General features: G+C 40.5%; 1 non-coding gene and 1 pseudogene across 1 annotated transcript; both read right to left on the bottom strand.

Moving 5' to 3' along the window:
* Window positions 1-1,414: 1,414 nt before the first annotated feature.
* LOC138914110 (large subunit ribosomal RNA) lies at window positions 1,415-4,169 on the bottom strand (annotated as a pseudogene).
* Window positions 4,170-4,566: 397 nt separating this feature from the next.
* On the bottom strand, window positions 4,567-4,745 carry LOC138914109 (5.8S ribosomal RNA). Its single transcript, XR_011419991.1, has one exon. It is a non-coding gene; the product is annotated as a 5.8S ribosomal RNA (ribosomal RNA).
* Between the last annotated feature and the right edge of the window lie 1,312 nt (window positions 4,746-6,057).

The following is a 6,057-nucleotide window of genomic DNA, read 5'->3' as shown; positions in this document are numbered from 1 at the left end:
TTTTATACAACTCCGCCATAAAGTCCTCGGGCTTGTGGGCGGTGTCCACATCCCGGATCTCTATCCTCGGCTTCAGTTGTGGGGTCCTGCTGATTTGCAGCCCAGCCTCCTGGAACTTTTTGTTGGCCATCACCTGCTTCAGCTCTCCTGAAGACGGTGTACGTATAACCGCACCACCACGTGCCAGTCCTCGCACCTCGTGCACGCGAACACCCAGCGCTGGGGCGATCTCCTTTCGCACCTTCTCAGCGAGCTGCTTCCCCGAGATATTCGGGTCCGCGCTGTGCACGACTGCCGACCAGGTCTCCCGCGGCTTACGCGGCAGTGGGACCGGTGCAGCAGAGGGCTGGGGCAGGCTTGGGTATGCAGCTGAATAAGACGGCGCGGTGGCAGCAGGAACCGGTCGCTGGGGTGGCGGCGGGAGCGTCTTAACCGACTGCTTAAAGCGGTCTTCAAGCACGGCGTTCCGAACATTCAGCGCGGAAATCAACGCCTCGTATCTCGCTGTGATACTCATCACTTCCTTGATGGCGCTCTGTGAGAGGCGGGCCGCGGAGTGCAACACAAATGCCTCCCTTATCGCCGCCAGCTCTTCAGCGACGCGGCCTGAGCCTGCTTTTACAACCTCCATGGCAAAGTCCTCCGATTTGTGAGCAACGGGCGAGGGGACAACGACCTCAGCTCCAGCGGCGGCAGCGGCGATCCTGGCGGCAGCAGCATCCGCGATCCTTGCGGCAGCAGATGCGGTGGCATCATTGTCAGGAGTATGGCCAGGGGCGGCAACGGGCCTACCAGCGGGTGCAGGAGGCGGCGGCATCTCGAGAGAATCAAGATCCTCCTCGACAACGGGCTCTGGGCCACCAGAGGCCCCATCCACAGCCGGCACCTTGGCTCGCGACGCATCGCGGGTCTTCCCCTGATGGCCGCGTTTCCCTCTAGGGCGACCCCTACCCCGACCTGTAGCGCTGCTACTGCGACTGCTCGCCGACTCGCTTCCGGACTCGATGGTGTCCATTGCGGACGACATCTATCGGCAACAAACAACCACCCAAAAATATAACTTAGTAAAGTAACTCACCAAATTATATTTCCAGCGATCTGGCAGCACTTAGCAATGGCACCAACCACTTAGTCCGTACACACTCCCGCTAGCACAGCTGATCGTACGAGAGAAATCCCGCACTTGTGCCTAACGCCTCTCTCCAGAGAGCACTCGCGAGAGCGCACTCTCTCAACGCACGTGGCGCAATGGAAAATTCCCAATTCGAAAAACTGCGAATTTCCACCCTTATCCTCACTTTTCAAACTCGATTCTTACACCCAGCCGTTCACCTTCACAAACCGCAAATTTTAAAACGCTTTCCAGCGCCGAAACTCACGAAAATACCCGACTGTCAGCAGCACGACTAAAAGCACGTCCGTTCAGTTGGCTACCTTAAGAGGTACATCTATCTCTATAGATAGGGACAGTAGGAATCTCGTTAATCCATTCATGCGCGTCACTAATTAGATGACGAGGCATTTGGCTACCTTAAGAGAGTCATAGTTACTCCCGCCGTTGACCCGCGCTTACTTGAATTTCTTCACTTTGACATTCAGAGCACTGGGCAGAAATCACATTGTGTCAACACCCGCTAGGGCCATCACAATGCTTTGTTTTAATTAGACAGTCGGATTCCCCAAGTCCGTGCCAGTTCTGAATTGATTGTTAATTGATAATCGTTATAATTAATAAGAACTAATTGGTTTGACCCAATTAGTATTCTTAAAAATTTTAGCAAGAAAGTTCCACAATTGGCTACGTAACTAACTATCCGGGGAACAAGTAACTAACATAAATGCTAGAAACTCTATTTACCCAGAACGAGCACATAAACCATGTTATTGTTTCCCAATCAAGCCCGACTATCTCAATCTTCAGAGCCAATCCTTATCCCGAAGTTACGGATCTAATTTGCCGACTTCCCTTACCTACATTATTCTATCGACTAGAGACTCTTCACCTTGGAGACCAGCTGCGGATATTGGTACGGCCTGTTGAGAAGTTTGCGTGTCCCCACCATAAATTTTCAAGGTCCGAGGAGAAAATATCGACACAACAGTATATGTCATGCTCTTCTAGCCCATCTACCATATCTCTCTGCGAAAGACTTCCATGGTAGTACGGCTATAAAACAGAAAAGAAAACTCTTCCGATATCTCTCGACGGCTTCTTTATGGTCGTTCCTGTTGCCAGGATGAGCACGAGGCCCATATTTAATAACAAACGGATACTCAACAGGTTACGGAATTGGAACCGTATTCCCTTTCGTTCAAAATTATTCAAGTATATTATATTAGCTTGATTTGTATATATTGCGTTTTTGGTTTTACTTGAAAATTTTCGGCTTTCGCCTTGAACTTAGGACCGACTAACTCGTGATCAACCACTGTTCACACGAAACCCTTCTCCACTTCAGTCCTCCAAGGTCTCATTCGATTATTTGCTACTACCACCAAGATCTGTACCAATGGCAGCTCCATGCAGGCTTACGCCAAACACTTCTACGCATACCATTGTACCTTCCTACTCACTAAAGTTTCAAAATTTATATCACAAGTAATATAAATCATCTACTTTAGCGGTAATGTATAGGTATACAACTTAAGCGCCATCCATTTTAAGGGCTAGTTGCTTCGGCAGGTGAGTTGTTACACACTCCTTAGCGGATTTCGACTTCCATGATCACCGTCCTGCTGTTTTAAGCAACCAACGCCTTTCATGGTATCTGCATGAGTTGTTAATTTGGGCACCGTAACATTACGTTTGGTTCATCCCACAGCGCCAGTTCTGCTTACCAAAAGTGGCCCACTGGGCACATTATATCATAACCTTAAACTTCATATCAAGAAAGTTAAGGTTCTTACCCATTTAAAGTTTGAGAATAGGTTAAGATCGTTTCGACCCTAAGGCCTCTAATCATTCGCTTTACCAGATAAGATTATTTTATATAATATTAAAATGCACCAGCTATCCTGAGGGAAACTTCGGAAGGAACCAGCTACTAGATGGTTCGATTGGTCTTTCGCCCCTATACTCAATTCTGACAATCGATTTGCACGTCAGAACTGTTTCGGTCTTCCATCAGGGTTTCCCCTGACTTCAACCTGATCAAGTATAGTTCACCATCTTTCGGGTCACAGCATATATGCTCAAGGTACGTTCCAGTTAGAGGCATAAATAATATAAATATCATTATACATAACTATATAGAACGCCCCGGGATTGTGTTAATTAGCTATAAATAGTTAAAAAACTAATCCCATTATTAGTCAAGTTAATTACGCTATTAGGTTTATATCCCAATAACTTGCACATATGTTAGACTCCTTGGTCCGTGTTTCAAGACGGGTCCCGAAGGTATCCTGAATCTTTCGCATTGTTAATCCTACAAGTGCATATAATAAACACAAAAATCAATGATAATCATGCCATTATATAATTCCGAAAAATTAACGCACTGTATTCATATAAATCTATCAGCACTTTATCAAATTAATAACATTTATTCTGTGTTAAAATGCAAGCAATTTAATTTGAATAAACTATAAGTTATATTTTATGATAAATTTGGTATGCTAATAGATTACAATGTCCTTATATGGAAAAAATGCACACTATTATCATAATATTGTTTAAATATTACAATTTTAATGATGAATTTTCCATAACGGATATTCAGGTTCATCGGGCTTAACCTCTAAGCAGTTTCACGTACTGTTTAACTCTCTATTCAGAGTTCTTTTCAACTTTCCCTCACGGTACTTGTTTACTATCGGTCTCATGGTTATATTTAGTTTTAGATGGAGTTTACCACCCACTTAGTGCTGCACTATCAAGCAACACGACTCTTTGGAAACATCATCTAGTAATCATTAACGTTATACGGGCCTGGCACCCTCTATGGGTAAATGGCCTCATTTAAGAAGGACTTAAATCGTTAATTTCTCATACTTAGAATATTGACGCTCCATACACTGCATCTCACATTTGCCATATAGACAAAGTGACTTAGTGCTGAACTGATTTCTTTTCGCTCGCCGCTACTAAGAAAATCCTTGTTAGTTTCTTTTCCTCCCCTAATTAATATGCTTAAATTCAGGGGGTAGTCCCATATGAGTTGAGGTTGTATATAACTTTTATTTGCAATTAATTCTTTATATATAATGATAAAACATTTTATTAAATTCGTTTAAAGCTGACGTATATATATATTAATGGCATTTATTTGTAACGAATTAACGAAGAATAATAATATTGTCAACGTTTTTCATATTTCAAATCATTAATAAGAGACAATTCTAGATAATATTTTATGCTAGACATTTCTCAGTATTATTTGATTGAAAAAGAAAATATTCCTCTTCGTTTTTCTCAAAGTTTAATTACTATTGTGAGATAATGTTTTTCATATATTGTTAATATTATGAATAAAATAATTAAATTATTTTTATCCAATAATATACCATATGCTTATAAAATTTTATTATAAAATTTGTATAAACAACTTAATTAGCATAGTCTTACAACCCTCAACCATATGTAGTCCAAGCAGCACTATAAAATTAATTAAAGTACATAACAGCATGGACTGCGATATGCGTTCAAAATGTCGATGTTCATGTGTCCTGCAGTTCACACGATGACGCACAGTTTGCTGCGTTCTTCATCGACCCATGAGCCGAGTGATCCACCGCTTAGAGTTTTATAATATTGGTTTTAAATTTGGTCAAATATGTTTTTATTGAAAGAAATTAAAAATACACCATTTTACTGGCATATATCAATTCCTTCAATAAATGTATTTATATACCTAAAATAAATGCTGCGAAATGTCTTAGTTTTATATAAACAATATATATCAAAGTATATTTGTAATGGCATTTGTTTGTTAATATATATTGATAATTTTATAAAAACATTAACCTGAAACCAGGTACAACATTGTATATTTTAGGTTGTTGCATTATCCAATGTATGATCATCATCAAATTAGTTGGCCAATACATCTCGCAACGCGTGTATATTATGGTCCATATACACACAAAAGTTATAATAAATATATAAAATATATTTTATTATATTAATAATTCGATTTGCTTGTTCGAATTTTATGTTTGTTTCTATTTAATTTATTTGTAATAATATTATATTATTACAATATTTCGATTTGCTTGTTCGAAATTTATTTGATCTTTTACTTTTAAGATCATATTTTTGGTATAATTATTATTATAATTATTATGTATATATATATATATATTGGTAATTTGTATATAAATTTGTATTAACAATTTTTTTATTAACGGTAAGGATATTATACAATAATGATCCTTCCGCAGGTTCACCTACGGAAACCTTGTTACGACTTTTACTTCCTCTAAATAATCAAGTTCGGTCAACTTTTGCGAAACAACCGTAACACACAAGGCGTCACAGTGATCACGTCCGGAGACCTCACTAAATAATTCAATCGGTAGTAGCGACGGGCGGTATGTACAAAGGGCAGGGACGTAATCAATGCGAGTTAATGACTCACACTTACTGGGAATTCCAAGTTCATGTGAACAGTTTCAGTTCACAATCCCAAGCATGAAAGTGGTTCAGCGGTTTACCCGGACCTCTCGGTCTAGGAAATACACGTTGATACTTTCATTGTAGCGCGCGTGCAGCCCAGGACATCTAAGGGCATCACAGACCTGTTATTGCTCAATCTCATTATTGCTAGACGCAATTTGTCCATTTAAGAAGCTAGTGTCCTTATAATGGGACAAACCAACAGGTACGGCTCCACTTATATAAACACATTCAAACACAATAAACATTTTACTGCCACCATGAATGAAGGCTATATAAGCTTCAACACCATAATCCTGAAGATATCTATTTAATATATTTGAGTCTCGTTCGTTATCGGAATTAACCAGACAAATCACTCCACGAACTAAGAACGGCCATGCACCACCACCCATAGATTCGAGAAAGAGCTATCAATCTGTCTTACACACTTATGTTCG

Source organism: Drosophila takahashii, unplaced genomic scaffold (assembly GCF_030179915.1).
Source record: "Drosophila takahashii strain IR98-3 E-12201 unplaced genomic scaffold, DtakHiC1v2 scaffold_111, whole genome shotgun sequence".
Classification (NCBI taxonomy): domain Eukaryota; kingdom Metazoa; phylum Arthropoda; class Insecta; order Diptera; family Drosophilidae; genus Drosophila; species Drosophila takahashii.
The sequence above is the reverse complement of the archived record's forward strand: the minus strand, read 5'-3'. Positions and strand labels throughout refer to the sequence as shown.